Raw genomic sequence first — 23,771 nt, 5'->3', positions numbered from 1 at the left:
CCTTGGAATCTGCACTTCAAAAATTTTCAAAAATTATCTGTCTAAAATTTATATCTGATCATATCATTTCCTATTTAAATATATTCAAAGGCTATGCATCACCTATAGAATTTAGGTTCTTTTGAAGGGCCTACAAGGCCCTTTGCACCTGGCACCCATCCACTCCCCTATATAGCTTCATTTCTTGCTACTTCTTGACTCACACTCCATGCTTAAACAGCGTCAACTGTTTATGATTCTCTGTGGACCCTATGCTATTTTATGACCTTCTGCTTTTGCTTGTGCTAATCCTTCCACCTGAAACACCTTTCCTACTTAGTTTAATACTGTTTATCTGTCCAGACCCAATTTAACAATAGCCTCTCACAGGAAGTCTTTTCTGAACCTCCAGGCTTAGCTGTGGTCATTCTACTCTATATTTCCATAGCATAGGGGTAAGATTTCTAGTTAAGTATTCAACATGTTGTATTAAAATCATTAAAATTATCCGCTAAGTATCTATCTCTTCTAAACTCTAAGACCCACTAATGCAGGAACCCAAACTTGTTCATCTTTGTAGTCCCACTGGTGACTTTTGATAAATGTCTGTTGGAATGAATTGAACAGGGGGAAATGTCTATAGGGATTGGGGTTGGGCCTCTATACCTGTAAGGCAGAGCTTGGATGCTTGGCTGTCTCACTATAGACCAGAGGAAAAAAATTGCAAGAAGGGCATAAAATAGTGGCAGAATGAGAGTAAGAGAAGAAAGTAGTCACAATTTGTAGGCATTAAAAAAAATCTTGCGGGAAGAACTTACATATACAGTGAACACAAGGGAAGCCCACACTAGCAGCCTGAACTCTGGACTCTTCACTCTTCCATTCCTGTCCTTCAGAAGCAGGTGACCTCGTTAGGAGATTGCTCACCTGCAGACATTTAATTCTACCCTTAAAGCTTCTTTTATCATATTTCACCTGTATAAAGCAATTGTGAGTTCAAGGAGTATAATTTTGCAAATCTCAGACAAACGTGATTCAGTTCATGATTAAAACAAGAGCTAGTACATTCAAGGGCCGGCCCACAGGAAACTAAGACATCAATTCTCAGAAGGAATAAAAGAAGACAATGAAAGCAGAACCCAAATGTCTTACTCAATGACTGTTTTAAGAAAGTTTTCTGATTACTTTCCCAATTAGCAACCAAAACCTAGTGGCCACAGTGTGCTAACTCTGTTTCCTATTCAGAACTCAGTGGGACTTGGAAGATTGAATTGGCAATCTTAATTTCTCACTCAGCACCCAAAACTTTGCCTAAATGGACTTTGCCTAATGTTTAGGTTGGCTCTTATTTTATGTTCAGGGGCACATCCTAGGAAACGTGGGTTTGAAGTATCTAGGGCATGTGACTAACATTTCATCTCCCACTTTATAAAGGTAACTCTTTAAATGTTATCTAAGAGATTGAAACTCAACAAATCTCCATCATGAAGAACTCTGGTCCAGAGGGGAGGCAGTGGAAAGGGGGAGTTGCCTGTTAGAGACTCATGCTTGCATTTGGCTTTACTGCAGCAGCAAACCAGTCACCCTAAGAAGAGCTGAACTTGTGGCTTCAGATTTTCCAAGCCAGATGTGCAGATGAATGTGCAGATTAACAACAGAAAGCCTATTTGAAAAGCTTTCAAGTCCACTTGAACTTGCGTAGGTTTCACATGCACTTCATGAGTCCAGGGTTTATGAAAGAGTGTGTGTTCTACAATCGTGGTGCCTAGAGGCTTGTGGATGGGCAGGTATTTCCACACCAAGACATTGAGACAACTGTAGCTCCGGTAAATGAGCACAGCAGTCCCTCCCTCCTCTTCCCACACTTCTGGGCAGAGAATTCGCCCCTGGGGAAAGTATAGCATGAGCTGGCACAGCAGAATGAGGTAGGCAGAGTAGCAGTGACAGGAGAAGGAGCAAGGAGGTCAAGACTAATAGCAGAGTAGCAGGAGGGAGGTGATGGTCTGGGAAGAAAGGCAAGTTTGACAACCCTGCATTATGTTGTCAAATGCTAAACCAAGTGGATCTTACTCCCTTTTAGACTGTGGGAAAGGGGGATTGTGACTGAGTCTGGTTTCCCACATCATTCTCTAGCAATCATACATCTCCAAATGTTAAGCAGATGAGAGATTACATCTCATGCAAGACATACAATTGGGCCCAGATGCAAAGGGCCTGATAAAGGTGAAATGATAACTGTTGCCCATACACAACTGAATACATTTAGAAATGAAACTTTCCTTGAAGCCACCCTCTTTATACTGTGCCATGCATTATAAAAGCTTCCCTAACAATTTCTTGTGTTACCAAGTCTTTGTTCTTGTACATGACATTGCAAGTGTGAATGGCAAAAGTGCACACTCACGTGCCAAATGTCTGCTGCGTGAAGGAACCAGCCAGCTGTTGATGCTGGCCAGCTGAGTTCTGCATAGGAAATAAACACCTTGTACAGGACACAATGTGGCCTCTGCTGAACCCCAAATGGACTGGTGCTGGCAAGACTTCCAAAGGAAAATCTCAGCTGCCAAATTGCATTCTGTCTAAACACAGAACCTCTACTCCTTGATCAAACCATGGATGACAAAAAAGACACCAGGGCCCCCCCCCCTCGAATCCTGTAGTATTTACAGAGTGAGTCCATGGCTACTCTGTGGCTATCCTCACACACAGCATCTCTTTTAATCTCCATGGCAGCTCTGATGGTGCGGTTGGTGCCACCGTTCCAATCTTGTCTCTACCACCTTCTTCCTTTGCTCGCCCACTCTAGCCACAGCAGCCTTTGTGGAGTTCTGCCCTTGCCCCTGGGCCTTTGCAACTGTACTTCCTGCCTCATAGTTCTCTCCCTGGTCTTTTCAGGGCTAACTTCCTGGTTCAGTTTCTGCTTAAACATCATAACCTCAGAAAAGCTTTCTCTGACCATCTGGTCAACCTACTCCTCCAATTCACCCCTCTCTAGCCCTACAGATTCTATCAGCCTACTCTGTCTTATTTCTTTAAAGCACTTTTAACTATCTAAAAATTATATAACTCCTTATTTTGTTATTTTTATACGGTTGGCTGTGTCTGCAACTAAAATGTAGGATACATATGGGCATAAGGCTTTTTCTGTCTTTACTGTTTTCTAGTCTGGAGACAGTGTTTTGATGTATGGTAGAAGAGTGATAAATATTAATATTTGTTGACTGAATAGTGAATGAATGATGTGAGCAAAATGTGTAGTTAATCGGCTTGCTCCACATTACTCAGTTAGGTGGAAAGGGAGATATGACTCAAACCAGGTCCTTGGATTTCAAATTGTATGCTGCTTCCTGTACACAAGGTTGCCTCCATTGCAAAATCTACATTTGGTTTCAATGTTTATTCTAGAGGAAAATAAACTAATCTAGACAGGAATCCTAAGGCCACTGTCTCAGTTCTCATGACTTGGAACTCACATACTATCAAACGTTTTAATATTTGGTCCTCCCAAAGTTGAAAGAAGCAGTTTCACCAAAAGAATGCAAAGTTGGACACCCAAGACAACAGTTTCTGGACCAGTGGGAGCTCTCAAGCCTCAGTGAATTGGGAGTGTGTCCAATTAGCTCTCCGTAATGAGTGATATCCCTCATGGAACTCCCAGAGGGCACAGGCTTGCCATCTCGATTTTCCGTGAACAGGTTATAGTCTGGATTAAAGTGTGTTGCTCAAATAGTCACTGTACACTGTACAGAGGCTTTCCTGACTCCCCAGGACCCCTGGTGAAAGAAATCTTTCCGTTTTGAGATCTGTGATACTTGGTTTGTACTTGTGCTTTCCTCATCACAAGAGCCACATGCATAAAAGATTGAACATATTCTAAAAACTCTACTAAGTATTTTTAAGTATACAACACATTCTAATACTCTAAGTATTTTTAGGCATTTTAAATATTATTTTTCAGGTATAGAATGATACATGCTCATGACATAAAATTTGCAATATAAAACTCCTAAATGAGAAAATTATTCATAGTCCCATACAATTTTACAAAAAAATTGTAGAATCATTTAAACAAGTTAAAAAAAGAAAAATTCCACTTCAATTGTATCTTATATTTTGTTTCTATTTTCTTAAACTTAAAAATTAATTTGTGAAGAATTAGAATATTTACAATATTCAGTCTTCATACACATAAGCATAAAATAGGTTTCATTTGTCTAGTGTTTTAAAAAATATATCTCAGTATATACATGAATATATACATATTATATACATATATGCATTTATGTATACACATAGACACATTAAATATGCATAGGTCTTATATGAAGAAAAATATAAAATTTTACTGAGGTATATAAAAAAGACCTATGTACCTGAATAATATATATTATGTATGTATAGAAATATATGTATTGGATGATATATAAATCATTTTGTTTATGGTTTTACAAAATAAGAATTTTTAATAGCTTTATTATTTTCTGTCATATGATTATTGCATACATTATTTAGCTGTTGTCCTGTTCTTGGCTATTTTAGGAGTTTCCAAGTTTTTACTCCAAACAATATTGAAATGAACATCCTTATATACAGGTCATCATACGTATTTCTGATTATTTCTTCTAGATTTTCAGTGGTGGAATTATAAGACTGAAATATATGAGCTTGACACATACTACCGGATACTTTTCCAGAAAGGCTGAAATAGTTTACATGCCTTTGGCATCACAATTTAGTTTACCATCATTCTCTTTTAATCTTAGCAAATTTGTAGGCCAGCATGCTATCTAACTCGAATTTTAGTTCATGTTTCTTTGAATAATAAGGTTGACAGTTTAAAAAGGTCAGCTGTATTACTTGTGCTTTGACAAAGTTCCCGTGTTTGGCTCTTGGAATATGACCCCATTTCAGGTTGTTTTAGGGAGATAGTAAGTGGTGAGCTGGTAAATACTTAATAAGTAGCTTTCTGGCCTGGGATTGGGGGTGAGGGAGTAGGAGGCATTCATTTATAGCATTTGCTGTTTTCCGTGGTATGATTTCTCCCACCATGGCCCATTTCAAGTTACCAACATGACGTCATTGAACATAGGATTGGGAAGAAGTGTTTCAGTGGACCCTTGCAAGTCGGAATGAGCTGGCTTCAGCACACTATTGGAAGAAATACAGCATCACAGTCAAATGATGAGTTTGGAGTTGGCGCAACTTGGCTTCCTATTCCCATTACTTACTAGCATTGTGATCTTGGGCATGCATATAGTACACAAGTGCTTTGAATATTTAACAAGATAATAAAAATATTTAGCACAGTTGCTGATCCAGAGTAAAAACTCGATAATAGCTGTTATTATTTTTCATATATCACTGGTGATGTTTATTTTTTTGCATGTGCAAATTGTTCCTATTCTTTGACCATCTATCTTTCAGGGTACTACTGTTTCTATTATTGACTCTTATAAGCACTTTACATATTAAGAGTATTAATATTGTTAGGAATATTTTTGGCTTTTTTTCCTTTGGCATGTTTTACTTCTTAATTTTGTATGCTTTCAGACACTTAAAACTTAAAAAATAGATGTTTAGAGATGTTGATGTTTTCCTTTGTGATTTCTTCCATTTTATTTTTGCTTAGAAAATATCTTACCCCATTAGACATAATATAAATATTGAAAAATTTCCAGTTATTTTTCTAATTTCATTGTATGCATTTAATTATTTAAATCTTTTAAATCTATTTTGGCATATTATATGGATAAGAAATTAATTTTTAAATATAAAGTCTACTAGCTATGTACTATGAACTTAATCTCTTTATTTCAATTTCCTCATTTGTAAATTAAAGATAACTACTTATTTCATAAGTTAAGGGTAGTGTTCTGAGTTATTATAGAACATGCAATGCACGGGGAACAGTGTCTGATATATTCTGAATGCTAAATGGGGTTAGCTATCATTATGATCATCAGCGTCAAATTATTATTATTATACTTGCCATCACTAACTCCACCTTTTTTGTATTTCATCCCTTTCCTTACTATTTATTATTTTTTGCTTTTAGAGAAGATGTTTTATTAACAATACAAACAAGACACTACCACTACCAACAACTAAACTCCAGCACACTTCTTCTTAGGGCTGCTTCCGTGGCTGTAAACAGCTGTGAGGGTCACTGTGGAATTCATGTTTCCCTTAGCCCTGAGCTAACAGAGAAACAGTCTTGAGACTGCTGACTTTCACCTTGCAACTCTTCCTACACAGAAGCAAGGTACTCCAGGTTGCTGCTGTTCTCCCAGTCTAAACCCAGAGTCAGGTCTCTGACCTGTTTGTCATGGAAACTCTGTGGTGGGTGATTCAGTCCCACAAAGAACAAACAGTGCTGGAGGGTCACAAGACTGTTCTTTTTTTCAGAAACATAGAACTTCTTCAGGGAGATTTGTTACAAATAAGGACAGGTCATTGCCTTATAGACACCTAAGCATGGTCATCAGGCCCAGGACGTGCTGTGATTTCAGGAGCCCATGGAAAGACATCTGCCCCTCCCCAGGTTTCCTGCCTGCAAACTGGAAACAGAGCATGCTGCTGTTCCATGCGTCGATGTCAGCGTAATGCATGAACACACTTTGGAGAGGCACTCAGGCAGTTTTCGTTGTGAATGAATATTCTCACCAAGGTGTACATGGCTGATTTAAGGCTTTGGCTAAAAATAGGGAGACACTGCAATGCTATCCACTGCACACTTTAAAAAGGGAGTGAGGGATCAAAAAAGGACAGAATGGTAAACAGGGAAATCAACACAGCCTGGCTCTGCTTAGGACAGATGTATCTCATGCCCTGGTTCTGTGTAGGGGGCCTTTCTATCACAACGTGCCATAAGCTATTACATCAAAGAGATTCTGTGTGTGTGTATTTTCTCCTACACAGCTCTGAACAAACCAACCAGACTCGGTGGCCATAATCTGTTGGATATTGCCTTAACTTGACATTTCATTTCCCTTGCTTGAGTCCTTTAGTCAAACGGGTGTCAATGGGTTGCTCCTCCTTCCAGGTGGGGAAGGTTTCCTGGGTGTGCTGGGTTTGTTTACTAGGTTAGTGCCCATGGACCCAGAAGAGAAGCCTTTGCAGAGAGCTGCAGTCCCTGCTGCAGGAAGCTGCTACCATGTCGCTCAGACACTGTGTGGCCCTGTACATGGTTGTCCCATTTGAGGGCACTGCTGGCTGTGGTGTGGCAGGCTGGATGTTTACTAGGCTTCACCTATTCTTTCACTAATGCTCTTTCTTTATGTAGGTCCAAGTTTCTCACCTATGTCATTATATTTGTCACTGAAGAATTTCTGTTAACATTTATTGCAGGGAGGGCCTACTGGCAACAAACTCCCTCAATTTTTGTTTGGCCAAGAAAGTTTTTATTTCACCTTTATTTCTCTTTCACTTTTGAGGATAATTTCTCAGGGCATAGAATTCTAGGTAGGTGGGATTTTTTTCTTCTACACTTTAAATATTTCACTCCACTTGCTGCTTGCTTTGCATCGTTTCTGAGATGTCAGATGTAATTCTTATCTTTGCTCCTGTGTAGTTAAGTTTTTTTAACCCCTTTGGCTTCTTTCAAGATTTTTTTCTTTATCTTTGATTTTCTGCAATTTTAATATGAAATGACTATGTGTAGTTTTTATTTGTTCGTTTGTTGGTATTTATCTTGCTTGGTGTTCTCAGGGCTTCCTGGATCTGTGGTTTGATGTCTGACATTGGTTTGGAAGAAATTCTTAATCATCATTAGTCAAATATTTTTTCTGTTCTTTTGTCTCTTTCTTGTCCTATTGATATTCCCATTGCAGGTTTATTACACATTTTGCAGTTGTCCTACAGTTCTTTGCTATTTTGTTACATTTTTTTTTTTTAGTCTATTTTCTCTTTGGCTTTGCATTTTGGAAGTTTCTGTTGACATATTCTCAAACTCAGAGATTCTTAGCTGTGTTCAGTCTGCTAACGAGTTCATCAAAGTCATTTCTATTACAGTGTTTTTGATTGCTAGCATTTCTTTTTGATTCTTTTTAGAACTTTCATTTCTCTGCTTACCTTACCCATTTGTTTTTGCATTTGTCTGCCTTTTCCATTGGATCTCTTAGCATATTAATTACAGTTGTTTTAAATTACGAGTCAGATAATTCCAATATCCCTGCCGTATCTGCATCTGGGTCTGATGTTTGCTCTGTCCCTTTAACCTGTGTTTTTTTGCTTTTAATATGCCTTGTAATTACTTTTTGAAAGCATGACATAATGTACTGGGCCAAAGAAACTGCTGTAAAGAGGCTTTTAGTGATGTGTCTGTAAGCTGTGAAGGGAGGGGAAGCATTCTATCGTCCTATGATGAAGTGTTAGTCTTTTAGTGAACCTACAAGTATGTCTCAGTCCACTCATCCACCTCTTAGGTGGGACAGGGTGGCCAAAGAAGGCTGGAGTTGCGTATTTTCTTTTTCCCAGATTGGTTAGGCTCTGATAAGGCTCCAGTAGGTTAGGCCTTGTTAAGAACAGAATGCTCTGGGATGCTTCAAAATGGCCATGTTCCCCCTCCCTCTGCCAGAAGCACAAGGGGATTTCACTCTGATATTCACTGCAAGAACCTGGTAGAGCTCCTGGTGGTAAAACTCACGAAGGTTTAGGGATCCCCCAATGACTGGGCCCTCTTGAGTTTTTAACTCTCGTGCTTGTCCTTACTGAGTTTCCAGTAAGTCATCAATTACAGTTTAGGTTTTCCTACTCAGTACTGTTTCCTAGTGAGCTTTCTGCTCTGGTAAGTTGTGATTTTCTATATCTGCCAGTCTGTCTCTTCAATCTGAGGGACAATGGTTTGCTCTGTGACCTCACTTTTCTGAAAGACCTAAGAAGAGTTACTGATTTTTTGGTTTGTTCATCTTTTCACATATTAGAATACGGTGATGACTTCCAAGTTTCTTACACGCCAGACTGGAAATCAGAATTCTCTTACTGACTTTTCATGCTTTTCTTATCATATATTATACATATTAGGGTCTATCTTTGTTTTGTTTTTCTATATAAATGACATAAGTACTCTATTTTGGGATTTTGGTTTCTTATTTTTGTGGGTTTTTTTTTTTTTTTTTTGAATAAGCAAACCATTCACATGGTTCAAAAATCAAAAAGTAAAAAAGCTTTCCTCTCATTCTTATTCACATAGTTAATCTCCCTATGGCAAATACTATTATTAGTTTCATATATCCTTCTGGATATACGTAAAATATACAGCCATGTGTTCTCATCCTGTCTCCAGTACTCACCAGTCATCTAATCTTGAGAAAGACATTTATTCTCTTTGGACATCAGTTTTCTCAAGAATTCAAAAAAAAAGGCAAGGTCTATAAGCTCTATAATTCTACTCTTCCTCTGGCAGACAGAAGTGCCCTTAGGGACTGGTGCTTCACTGAGGCAACTCAAACCCTGAGAAGTTGGACAGTCTGCTTCTTGTCCTCTTTCTTCGTTACTATTCTCCTTTATTTTTCTTCTTTGGCTCCCTGTTGCTTCCCTTTCTTTCCTGAACAATCCTTTTTCCTGTATTTTGTCATGATTGTTTTTTCATGATTGTTCCAATTGTACCATTTGAAATTTTCATTCTATGGAGACAGTATCAATGACCTAGCGCTCATGCATTTAAATCCCTTCTTGGAGAAAGATTGGTTAATCACATAGATGACATCCAAAGAGGTTGAATAGCAAAATGTCTACACAAGACATATGGGCAGATACACACCTGTGTCCTCCACTATCTGCTCCCGTTCCTGAAACCCACCACTGGGATTGTGGAGAACACTGAGAGGTGGAACATTCAAGTCTCCTCGTTTCTTCCTTCAGAGTATTAACTGGTCCTTTCCCAAAGCCTCTGATACAGTTCTCCTGACTTGAACTACTTGTCTCAACCTAGTCTCTCATTTCATCTATCCCCTCATTTCCCTTGCATATTACTGCCAGGCTAATCTTGGTAAAACCATACTTATGGTTATTATCCGCTTAAAACCCTACAGTGGCTTTGTTACCTTTCTTATTAGACATCAGTTCTGTGTGTCTTTCTCCGCCATCCATCAACTGATAGCAACTTATTTCCCAGCCCCCCAAGAGGATCTCTTCATAGTCACTTCTTTTCATGTATTCTACTCTTATTTCCAACTTCTTGCCTTTGCCCTGCTGGTTTTCATCATTTGTGAGAACTTTTATCTTCACTTCTCTCTACTGAGAAATTATCCTCTACATAAAGCTCCCCTCAACTACTCTATACAGATTTCTCCTTCTATTTTCTTATTGCCTATATAATCATCTGACCTCTAGTTCAGCACTTAATTGTTCTATATATTTTTGTTTTCTCAAGCTGGATTGTAAACTCCTTTAAGAATGTGGTCATATGTTTTCAAAATTAGGACATCATATGCAAAGAAAAGGCACTATGATTATTTTTAGAACCAAAAGAATTTCTGTGTGTTTGCTGACCTGCATATTCAAGTCTCTGGAATTAATTCAGCACACAGAACTATCCCAAGTCAAATGCAGCAGCTCACAGTCTAAAAAATGACTCTTAGTGATGATGGGAGGCATTGGTTCTCCTCCAGTGAATTCCAAACTAAGTTATTTATCTTATCTGTACCTGAAATCTAGCAGGTACGTGCATTTCTCTTTTCAGAAATTATGTAAATGAATTTTTCTGATCAACGTGTCAAAGTTCAGCTCAGTATCTTTGAAAATGATGATAACCTACAAAATAAAAGAGCACATAATCAAACCAAACCAAGAAGAGCCTGTCAAGGAGATAGAACACCTTTATAGGCAGATCCCCCAAACAACAAGCCCCCAAACCTTTTGCAACTAGAAATTAAGATGTTTGAAAAGTCACATAGCAAGAAAAGAACTTAATTCAGTTATTTTCCGATCCAGCTTTCAATTCTTCCTCTGAGTACTGTGCAGTATACATTCATTATTTTTCATATTAATGAGGATTGCCTTCAATGCTGCATTCTAAAAGAGGTCACATCTATGGGAACCTCATAATATGCTGGTAGTTCATAACTCTGTTAGTTGTGTGAAGCTCCACCCTCCTCTGTTCTCTAGTGGAACTTCTCCAAAATCTTGCTCATTTTTCACAGACCCCAAAGCCTAACAAATGAAATAACTAGAAGGAGAAAGGCCCCTGGCTCATTCATCACTTCATCTTAGTACAGTCATGTAATAGAGAGCTTATACCAGAAAGGCTCCTAAAGAATTCAAACTTTTGAATAAACATGGGTTAAACACAATGCCTGTATTTTCAGGAAAAAATATACATTTTTATAGATTTCAGTAAAACAATGAAACCATAGGGTTAGAAAGAAGTGAGACTATCTGGTGAACCTTCAGCTTTGCATTTGCTGACAGAGGGTAAAGGATCAAGATTATTTTGCAACCAGTATGTTTGTGCACATGATTCTGTATGTCTGTATGGAAGCATAGTTTCTCTAAAATCTAGAGAAAAAGCAGTGTAGTCTCCCAGTCACTGTAGAAAAAGGAGCTATGTGTTATGTTGCAGATGGCAAATTTCCTCTGGTCATATTCACTCCCATTGTGCACTGGGAAGGAAAGAGAAGTGTGAAATAATTTGATGGAACAATGCTTTTTATACACATACAGTGGACTATTCATTTTTGAAAGGTCAGTTAGAAAAGGATGTCATAGCATTGTGGAGTAATACATATGAAAATTAGTTAAAGTCATGAACTCCTGCAGGGGGTCTCAGTATTGAAAAATCACCCAAAGACCTACAGTAAATGCTCTGTTAACTGGCACGGTTAGAGAATGAGGTTCTCTTATTAATAATATGTTGCAGTTTAGTTGCCATTATGATGCCATTATGATCTTTCTATCATGCCTGGGTTTGAAATACCCAAGAATTAGGGTAAAGTAAAGTACTGAAAAACACAAAGACTCTGTCAGACAACCTGATTCCAAATTTTGGCTACAGCCCTGAGTAGGTGTATAATGTTGGTTAATTTACCTAACTTCTCTAAGTAAGCTTTAGTTTTCATATCTGGAAAATGGAGGTGAACCTGAATTAAATACCATGCTAAGACTTTCACTTCTGGTCAAAATAGAGGTTCAGGGACTGGATTTTCTCTATTGCCTGACATGAATAAAAAAAATGAACAAAATATATGAAACATCAGTTTTTAATTTTTTTACATGTAATATTTTGTTTTATTTTTTATTTCAGAATATTACAGGGGTACAAACATTTTGGTTACATTAATTGTTTTTGTACAGATTGAGTCAATATTATAAGTGTGTCCATCACCCAGATAGTGCTCTTGTACTCATTACGTGTGAATTTACCCATCCCCATATCCCCCCTCCCACCTGCTTGATTTCTATTTAATTTTACTACTATATGTGTACATGAGCATTGATCTGTTAGTTCCAATTTCGTAGTTCATGTGGATTTTATATTTCTATTCTTGTAATACTTCACTCAAAAGGATGATCTCCAGTTCCATTCAATGGAACTAATACCTTTGTTACAAAGGTATTAGTTCACCATTTTTTTTAATGGCTGAGTAGTACTGTATGGTATACATATACCACAGTTCATTAATCTGCTCATGTATCGATGGGCACTTGGGTTGTTTCCACATCTTTGCGATTATTTTGGGACTTTTTGATAAAAGCCATTCTCACTGGAGTTAGGTGATATCTCATTGTAACTTTGATTTGCGTTTCCCTGATGATTAGATACATTGAGCCTTTTTTCATATGTTTATTTGCCATTAGTTTATCTTCTTTTGAAAACCTTTTGTTCATGTTGTTTGCCCATTTTTTAATGGGGTTGTTTGATGTTTTCTTGCTGATTCATTTGTGTTCTTCATAGATTCTGGTTTTTAGCCCTTTATCAGATATATAGCAGGCAAATATTTTCTCCCATTCTATAGGTTGTCTATTCACTCTGTTGATTATCTCCTTGGCTGTGAAAAAGCTTTTTAATTGACTCATAGCCCCAGTATTTATTTTTGCTGTTGCTGTGATTGCCTTTAGGGTCTTCTTGATAAATTCCTTCCCTAGGCTGATATCTATAAGAATTTTTCCTACCTCTTCTAGAATTCTTATAGTTTCGTGCCTTAGGTTTAAGTCTGTTATCCACCATGAATTAATTTTTGTGAGTGGTGAGAGGTGCGGATCCTGTTTCAGTCTTCTACATGTGGCCATCCAATTTTCCCAGCACCATTTGTTGAATTAGGGATTCTTTACCCCAGTGTAGTATGTTTTCATTTGCTTTGTCAAAGATCAGATGCCAATATGATGGTGGTTTTATAGCTGGGTTATCTGTTCTGATCCGGTTCTCTAGGTCTCTGTTTTTGTGTCAGGACCATATTGTTTTGGTTACAATAGACTTGTAATATAGCTTGAAGTCTGGTAGAGTGATGCCTTCAATTTGAAAGCATTCCTGCTTAGAAATGGAACCAAAACACATTGGGCACTGTCACCACTTCAGTTCAACGTAGTACTGGAAGTCGTAGCCAGAGCTATCAGGCAAGAGAAGGAAATAAAGAGTATAGGCCGGGCGCAGTGGCTCACGCCTGTAATCCTAGCACTCTGGGAGGCCGAGGCGGGTGGATCACTCGAGGTCAGGAGTTCAAGACCAGCCTGAGCAAGAGTGAGACCCCGTCTCTACTAAAAATAGAAATAAATTATCTGGCCAACTAAAATATATATATACAAAAAATTAGCCGGGCATGGTGGCGCATGCCTATAGTCCCAGCTACTAGGGAGGCTGAGGCAGTAGGATTGCTTGAGCCCAGGAGTCTGAGGTTGCTGTGAGCTAGGCTGATGCCACGGCACTCACTCTAGCCCAGGCAACAGAGCGAGACTCTGTTTCAAAAAAAAAAAAAAGAAAGAAAAAAAGAAAAAGAAATAAAGAGTATACCTATGGGGAAAGAAGAGGTCAAACTATCACTCTTTGCTGACAATATGATCTTGTATCTAGAAAACTCCAAGATTTTGTATCTAGCAATCAGGCAAGAGAAGGAAATAAAGAGTATCCATATGGGGCAAGAAGAGGTCAAACTATCACTCTTTGCTGATGATATGATCTTGTATCCAGAAAACCCCAACTCTGCCAAGAGACTCCTGGAATTGATAATTAAATCCATTGAAGTCTCAGACTATAAAATCAATGTATACAAATCAGTAGCATTCCTATACACCAACAACAGTCAAGCTGAGAATGAAATCAAAGACTGAATACCTTTCATAATAGCAACAAAGAAAATAAAATACCTAGGAACATATTTAACCAAGGAGGTGAAAACCCTCTAGACCTACAGGGAGAATTATGAAACACCGAGGAAGGAAATCGCATAAGATGTAAACAAATGGAAACACATACCACGCTTATGGATTAGCAGAATCAACATTGTCAAAATGTGTATACTACACAAAGTGATTAACAGATTCAATGCAATCCCCATTAAAGTAACAACATCATTTTTTTTTTGCAGATCCAGAAACAATAATTCTATGCTTTGTATAGAACCAGAAAAGACCCCAAACAAATTAGCAAGAAAAAAACAAACAATTCCATTAAAAAGTGGGCAAAAGACATGAACAGAAGCTTTTCAAAAGAAGGTAGATAAATAAATGGCTAATAAACATATGAAAAAATGCTCAACGTTACTAATCATCAGGGAAATGCAAACTAAAACCACAATGAGGTATCACCTTACCTCTGTTAGAATGGCTTTTATTAAAAAGTCCAAAAACAACAGATGCTGGCATGGATGCAGAAAGAAAAGAACGCTTATACACTGTTGGTGGCACTGCAAATTAGTACAATCTCTGTGGAAAACAGTATGGAGATTCCTTAAAGACATAAAAGTAGACCAATCATTTGATGCAGCAATCCCATTATTGGATATCTACCCAAATGAAAAGAAGTCATTTTATTAAAATACACCTGCATTTGAATGTTTATTGCAGCACAATTCACAATTGCAAAGATGTGGAATCAACGCAGTGCCCACCAATTCATGAATGGATTTACAAAATCCATGGTATCATGGATTACTACTCCACCATAAAAGGGATGAAGGTAATGCCTTTTGCAACAATTTGGATGAGACTGGCGACCATTATCCTAAGTGAAGTTTCTAAAGAATGGAAAAACAAACACCACATGTACTTGCTATTAAATTGGAACTAACTGGTGAGCACACATGTGCACAGAGGGAAGTAAAACTCAGTGGAAAACAAGCAGGGGTGAGGGGTGAGGAGGAGAAGGTTGAAAACCCACCTAATGGGTACAAGGAACACTATTTGGGTGATGGGCACACTTAGAGCTGTGACTCAAACATAGCAAAAGCCATCCATGTAACCAAAAACATTTGTACCCCGCTTAACACTTTGTAATAGAAAAAAAAGAAAGAGAACTCTAGAGGACTGCAGAGTGTTGCCTCTTCAGTTCAGCAGAGTATCAATCAGCACATACATGGGGAGAAAGGGATTGAGGCTGGGGGGAGAATCACCAAAAAGATTAGAAAGAACAGTACCCATTGTTCACACAGGGTCAAGGAAGTGCCTGTTCCCGTCAGCTAGAGTGTAAAACTTTGTAAGGCACATGCAATTGGCTAGAGTACTAAGAGCAGTCTTACCTCAGTAGTAGGAAATAATTAATCCTAAACTAAACAGGGCTCTGGTATTGCATAACAAATCTTACAAGAAAGACCCAAAAGGATCAAATGGTTTCCAAATAACAATGTCCCAGCACAAAACACAAGAATATTTATAAAAATACAAAAATATCCAACACCTAGGAAGATAAAATTCACAATCTCTGGCATCCAATAAAAAATTACCAGGTATGGAAAAAGTAAGGAAAATATGACCCATAATGAGAAGAAAAATCAGCTAATTAAAACTGACCCATAACTCACACAGATGTTAGAATTAGCAGGCAAGGACTTTCACACAGTTGTTATAACTATTACGTATGTTCAAAATGTTAAATTTAGACATGAAAGATATAAAAAAGAACCAAATAAAAAAAATTCTTTTTTTGAGACAGTCTCAAACTCTGTTGCCCTGAGTAAAGTGTTGTGGCATCAGCCTAGCTCACAGCAACCTCAAACTCCTGGGCTCAAGCAATCCTTCTGCCTCAGCCTCCCGAGTAGCTAGGACTACAGTCACACACCACAATACCCAGCTAATTTTTCTATTTTTAGTAGAGATGGGGTCTTGCTCTTGCTCAGGCTGGTCTCAAATTCCTGAGCTCAAATAATCCTCCCGCCTTGGCCTCCCAGTGTGCTAGGATTACAGGTGTGAGCCACCGTGCCTGGCCCAAATCAAAATTTTAAATATGAAAACTTCAATATTTGATACAAAAACAGATGGGATAAATATAAAATTTGACATGGTAGAAGAAAAGAATAGTAAACTTGAAGACATAGTAACAGATATTCAATTAAACAGACAGAAATAAAATAATCCAAATAAGTGAAAAGAGTGTCAGTGAGCTGTGAGACAACTTCAAGTAGCCTAGTGCATGTGTAACTGGCATCCCTGAAAGAGATGAGGTGACAGAAAAATATTTGAGCAAATAATGGTGGAATTTTTTCGTGAATTTGATGAAATCTACAAATGCAAGAAGGCACACAAGAACCAGCACACAAATAGAGAAAAAGAAAAAAGAACATTTATCATAATAAAATTGCTCATAAACAGAAGGAGAAAATCTTACAGGCAGCCAAAATAGACATGCTCTGTACAGAAAAACAAAGACAAAGAACACAGCAGAATTTTTATTAGAAACAATGCAAAAAGACAGTGCCCAGCATCCAAAAGAAAAAAGAAAATGTCAACCAAGAATTCTGTGCTCTGGGAAAATATCTTCCAAACACAAGGCAAATTAAAGACTTTTTCAAATATACAAGAGGGGAAAGACTTCACAAGCCAAAGAAATGCACTACAATAAATGTGAAAGGAAGGCTTTCAAGCAGAAGAAAAATGGTATCACTTGGAAATATGAAGGCATGACAAGCACCAAAATGGGATTAATATGAGCAAATATACAAGATTGTCTTGTAATTTAAATAACTTTAATAGACAATTGGTGATTTAAACAAAAATAATAATGTACTATGGAGTTTCTAATTGATATGAACATATTGTCAAAACACACCAATAGTATTAAGGCTGGATAAGAAAAAATCAAGTATACTGTTGTAAGCTTCTTTAAATGTCCATAAAATGGCATAATATCACTTGGAGGCAGAGTGTGATAAATTAACAATGTATGCCATAAACCTTAAAGTAACCGCTAAAATAACAAATCAATGAGTTACCACCAGTAAGCCAACAAAGGAGATAAATAATGAAAATGATCAATCAATCCAAAAGAGAGAGGAAAAAAGAAGAAAAGGAGAACAAAGAATGAATGAGTTAAATATAAAATAAATGACATGAGGATAGAATTATACTAAACCACCTCAATAATCATATCAAATGAAAATGCTCTAAATACCCCAATTATAAGGATTGTACATAAAAGTAAGATTCAAATATTTGTAGCCTTTTTTTTAATAGAAATGGACAAGTTGGTTCTAAAATTCATAGGGAAATATAAATGACCTACAATAGCCAAAGTGATTCTGAAAAAGAAGAACAAAGTTGGAGGGTAAGATTATCTTATTTTAAGATTTATTATAAAATTTCATTAATGGAGACAGGATGGCATAGACATAAAGATAAACAAATAGAACAATGGAGCAGAATAGAAAGAATAGAATCGAATTCAGAAAGCAACATTCCCATAGAATATTTTACAGGTTAGCTAAAATTTGGAGTGGTGCCAAATTCTTTAGGATATAGAAAGATGTGTTTTAAGCCAGGGAAATTTGTTTTCTAATGCAAAGATTATGGTGTATAATTTTATCTATGCCTAAAGCAGAGAGTTACATTTGGCATTTTCATTTAAATGAATGTTTTTATGTATGTATCCATTTATAAATGGATATATAGGGATCTTATTTCTTATTCTTGTCCTGGTAATGGGACTAAGCACTATTCTGATTTAGTTAATGCATAATCCCTCTGAAATCTTCCATGGCTTTATTCAAAATGTCTTCACATTAAAGAGATTCTATGTTTTTCTTTTGCTGTCAAAAATAAACGACTTTAACATGGACGTAATCTTCTGCAAACATTCACACTTATAATCACACTCATGCACACCCTAGTCTTTTCTGACAGCTTGCAAATATCCCTGTTCTCCTTTACACGCAGCCTTCACAGTTACAAAGCTGAAATTTCTTTGGCCATTTCCTCCCATGTTTTTATTGCTTAGCTTTTCAAAGGATTTTTAAAAATGGCTTAGGCACACCTAAGAAAAATATGCATTTTTTTTCATTACTTGGCTAAAGGCCAAGACTTTTTAATCTGCATTTACCAAGGAATCAGTGCTCTCAAGTGTACTGTGTGTCAGCAAATTGAAGATGCTTTTGATAGAGATTCACTTTTCTACCTCAAAAAACTCCTGTCATCTTCCCATTTTCTTCTGCCCTCATTGTTCATAGTCATTTGTTACCTGTAGAAAGAACTCTTCTGGTATCCCTATTCTATTGTTGAATCTCTGCATGATATCTGGTGTCTGTTGGATCATACACAGCATAAACTTTACCTCTATACCCTTATTCTTTATAAACCTTGGAGGACACAGTAATTGAGTAGAGATTTCCTACATGTTAGAAATAGTTTTTTCAATTTACTTAATGTTTTAGGTTGCAATCTCCATAAGCAGACGCTGAGTCAAGGATCTGTGTGCAAATGATTTCTTGAAGATACGCAAGAGAAACTTGCAAGGGAATGCAGGCAGCAGATGATGATAGAGAAGGGGAGGGACACACAGCAACACTGAAAGGACCCTAGAGGATCTGCTGAGAGCACTAGCAGTGTCGCTTGCACTTAACAAATAGTCCTCAAATACCTGCTCTGTCATGAGCACTACACTTGAAGCTGGAAACAAAGTAGTGAGCAACGTAGATCCATTGTACATTACAGTTAGGTTTAAAATGGAGTTGAAGAAGAAAACATGGCTCTTAAGCCAATAATCACACAAAAGAAGAGAACATTACAAACTGTGAAGTGCTTTGAAAAAAGTTATTGGAGCATTTATTAGAGGGACATGATTCAATCTTGAGTTCAAGAAATGCTTTGCCAAAGAAGCAATTCAGCATGTGGCAATTTGGCTTTCTGGATATATGAAGAAAACTAACATTGTAGCTACTAAATTTTGGGGGGAGGTAAAAACATTTTGCACACTAACAGATGTCCCAAAGAAATCTCCTAAATCACGGGAAACCCCTATGAAAAAGCCTTTACATAGTGAATCAGTAGAAAGAAAATAATATGAGGGTGTTTAGATTGAATGAACTAGGAAATAGTCTATAGTCCACACTTTAGATAGGCATTGCAACATAACACAAACAGCCTGAATAAGAAAGCCATGCACAAACATACACATATATGATCAGATGGCCAGATTTTGACAGCAAGGATAATTTTTTGACTAGGAGTAGTAACAGAAATTTTCACGTGTTGAGACATGACCTGCCAGCCACCAGTCAAGGTGCTTTATGTTCATTATCTAGTTAAGTCCTGACACATGACCCATGAGTTAGGTACTGTCTTTATCCCCACTTCGCAGAAAGGAAAATAGAAAGCAATAAGTTAAGACATTTGCCCAAGGTCACACAGATAAATGCAAAGTGGTTGAATGGGATTGGAATGTAAGTCTATCTGACTTCAAAGTGGAGCCACAACGGATTTGTTAGACTGATTAGAAAAGCAAAGCAGCACCTGCTTATATGAAAACTCTCATTGGAAAGAACAGTAGAAAACATGACAGCATAAATTCAGCAGAGCATTAGCTAATTATTTGCATTAGCAAGAAGAATGGCTAATTAATAAGCCCCTTTTCCAAACAGTTTGGTTCCACTCGGGAGTCAGCTGGAACTGCTGGTTCTATCAAAATGCTCTCTATTGCCTTGTAGCTAAGTATGTTGTGAAACTTCCTCTGTAGCCTGAAACAAATCCTAACTTAGACTCTACTAATTTCAGCCTTTTCATGAGGCAACGTGCAGGGTCAGTGCCTGAAAGTAGTTTCCAGAGTGCCACTTGACTGTGACAGTTGGAATCACCAACTGCAGAAAAGTGCATCCTTCACCACGGCACAAGGTATGGCTTTTGGGATGACACACTCAATACCTCCTGTGAGCAGTTCAAAAATGTGAATTTCCCATCGTGAGTCTATAACCCATAAATTTGCACTGGGCTAATACATTGTCTGTGTCCTCTCCCATATGGCAACTCTGAGAGATTGGTGGGGACTGCCTGCAATTCTGTTGCAAAGAATCCAGAGACTGCAGGCTCCTCGGCCAGCACCAAGATAGCTGGTTAGGTCTGTGAGGGTGCCAGAGGAGAGGTTGTGCAACATTTCAGCCACGCTTGATGAAACAGTGTATCTCAAACATACATAACTGTGAAAAAGCACATGAGACTCAGGTTAAAAACAGATTCCCAGGGCTAGGGCAAAGCTACCAAACCAGATACTGCAGGAGAGGTGCCTAGGAACTAGCATTTTTAACAATTGACCCAGGTCATTCTTATGATAAAGTTTGAGGAATATTGAGATTAACTGTTCTTTATCCCATATACATTTCCAGGCATTACAAGGTCACTTTGTGGAATTTTCCATTGTGAAATTTTATTTGAATCTGAATCTAACAGTCCTTTCTCCAGCCATATGTATATGCATATACACCTGAGTGTTAAAGTGCAATGTTTGTAAGAAGAATGTTTTTTTCCACCATTCAGGCAACCCAAGAACTAGTGATGGGATCTTCATTTTCCATACCATCATCCCTCTTCCAGGATTCAAGAACTCACACCCTCTTTCCAGCATGCCAGGAGGTTAAAGTGTCCTGAGCAGTTCAAAGAGTCTCAACTACTTCCTAAGTGAGATACAGGCATCCTTCAGTTGTATGGTTCATGATGGTCTGTGGGCAAGAAGCTGCCAGTGGAATGCCCTTTTGTCCTCATGATGAAAATAGCTACTTCCTTTGCAGGGCCAATGGCCATTGAAGCCCAAAGTCTAGAGGTCTGTAGGTGTTAGAGCAGTACCAGGTGGTCCCTGGCTCTGACCACACTTGATGAAACAGTGTTTCTCAAACATACATAACTGTAAAATCACATGAGAATGCCAGTCTCTGGCATTCCCGCTCTGACAGCCTCCTCTCTGCTTGACTCCCTTGAGTCCCTGGCTGGCCTCCTGCAAAGCACCAGCTCACCACCTCTCTTTCTCCCTTCAGCAAAGGTAAACCTCTACAGTCTACACTCTATTGTCTTTCTGTGGGGTGTGTGTGCACCATATGTATGTGTATGTATGTGTGTGTGAGAGAGAGAGGTGGGAAAGGGAGAGAGAGAAAGAAAGAGAGAGGGAGGGAGAAAAAGAAGCCCCTATACTTCCCTCCCCTTAGGTCTTCTCTTTTGATTTTCCTGGCTTGGAAGGAATCAAAAAGAAAAACAAAAATGAATCTTTACTGTTTATTTCCTTCTCTTCCTGTCTTAACAATCCTGGTTTTCGTTTAGGAGGTATCAATACCCTGGGTCTGCTTGATATTATAATCAGGAAGTACAGGAAAGAAAGCAATGCCCAGAGTTAAATATTTCATGGACTTAACTTGCTAGCTATGTGAGCTTATATGTATGTCTTCACTAGATTGTAAGCTCCCTGAGTACAGAAACATTGGCCATTTTCTGCTGTGGTATTTTCAGTGCCTGGTACATAGTGTGGCATGGGTTAATGTTGAATTAATGTACAAATGACAATGTTTTCAGTTTTGACTCTTCTAGTGCCCTTTTTATGTTCATAACTTACCTATTTTATTCAAGGTACAGCTCAAGTCTTACCTCTTCCAAGATACCCTTGGATATCCTCACCTTTCTCTAACCCCATTAGCATTTTTATCTGTATCTCATATCTCCTTGTTTGTTATTTCTATGATTTTAAGATTATTTATTTATATAAGGCAAATGATGTTTTCAACAACTTTACGATAAATAATGTAGTTAATTTCATTCGAGTTGTTTCTTAGAAATCCTTCAAAGCAGACTGCTGGCATTGATCCAGGGTCTAATTCAAGAAAAGTAAGTTGGGTCAAAACAATGCTTTCTGGGTACACAGCTCTTTGACTCTTTGACTTGTCATTATTCTCTTGTTTTTAGTATGTGTCATATTTCCTCCTCACTTCCTTCATGGACAAAGCGTTGTGTGTTTGCATCTACAGAGATGAGCGTGGCTCAAGGCACGTAGTGAATTCCCACTGATTGCTTGATTGATTTTAAAGACGCGAGGGCTATTTCAGAGATGCCAGTATTTTTGACATGGACAACTGTATTGCAAGTGTGTCCTTCCTAACAGGCAGGAAGGTGCTCTTGGTCTTCTGTTGTGGTTTCAGTGTTCTGTGGACAGTAAAAGAAAACATGTACGACTGTAAACACATTCTCTCCTATCCTTCCTCAGGATGTCAATGATAATTAAAGTCCATGAAAATGATTAATTAAACCTTAAGGGAATGTTGTTATTTGTTCTGAAATTTTGCTTTTGCTGAAGAAAAAATTAAAATTTAGGCATGTTTGGCCTCTTGAATGTTCTTTTCCTTTTCAAAACTTTGTCTCAGCTCATAGCTGCCTTGACAATTTTTTGCCAGCCACTGAAGGAAGAATATTTGTACCACAGCATTTGCCACCATTTCAACAATGAAAACAGAAGTGTCCAAAAGGCATTGGCAGTGGAGGTAACTTTCCTTACATGGTAATCTTTAACATTAAAAAATTAAACAGTAATATTGATGGGATTTCATACAAAACTCCAGTAAACTATAGAATATTTTATGAAAAGAAGCAAAATATAATGAAAAGAAAATAAAAGAGGGCATCGTTAAACAATCAGTGAAGGCTGTTCTAATGAGAGAACAAAGCTTTGATTCTTTACCCCAAGATCTGGCAGTACCCGTTGGAAATGAAATGGTGAGGATTTGTATAATATGAAGTCCAAGCACAGTTTCCTTTTACCACAAAGCCATCATCCCAGAATTTTATATTCTTGAACTCTAGTGCTTTTCCTTGGTAAAGAAAACACATGTGTGTTGTTAGTGGTTTCTCTACAATTATAAAGCAATTAGAGTTGTTGGGCACTATTTTAATAGAAGCTGTTTAGACATGTACTTTGACAAAGATTTAAAAAAGAGTCACAGACATTTGAAGGGCAGTGGCTTTTCAGTATGAATGTTTTCTCAAATTTCTGATGATTTCTTTTAATTTGTTTACAAAAAAGAAACTGTAGTTCTTGGCTTGAAAGTAGTTTAGAGGGCATGGTTATTTTATAAGAATGCTCTAGTCTGTAAACTTTTATATATTAATACTTAGTGAACATGTCACCTAAACCCAGATGAATTTTACAAGTACTTTGATTTTCCTGAGCTTCAGAGACTTTCTAGGTGCCTGGTCACTGGAAGGAATTGGATTAGACCAGGTAGAAAGCATCACTGATGGCAATATGTGCTCTTTATTTTTCATACTTTTGCCTATTGGGGACTCCAGCCAGATTCTACTTGATGGTATTTTCCACTCAAAAGCCAACTGGCAGAGATAATCCAGGACCATTAAGGAGAAAAAAGCATCTTTATCTTTTGGTTAATCTGAATAAAATAAAAAATGAA

The 23,771-nt window shown here is 37.7% G+C and overlaps 1 long non-coding RNA gene across 1 annotated transcript in view; it reads left to right on the top strand.

Annotated features, from left to right (window-relative positions):
- Nucleotides 1-20,163, top strand: part of LOC123648114 — a 142,016-nt gene extending 121,853 nt beyond the window's left edge. The window contains exon 3 of the long non-coding RNA XR_006738493.1: nucleotides 20,110-20,163. This is a non-coding gene — a long non-coding RNA (uncharacterized LOC123648114). The remainder of the gene's footprint in view (nucleotides 1-20,109) is intronic.
- The last annotated feature ends 3,608 nt before the right edge of the window (nucleotides 20,164-23,771 follow it).

The sequence above is a fragment of the Lemur catta genome, chromosome 12, assembly GCF_020740605.2.
Source record: "Lemur catta isolate mLemCat1 chromosome 12, mLemCat1.pri, whole genome shotgun sequence".
Classification (NCBI taxonomy): Eukaryota; Metazoa; Chordata; class Mammalia; order Primates; family Lemuridae; genus Lemur; species Lemur catta.
This window is presented reverse-complemented; position numbering and strand designations above follow the sequence as displayed.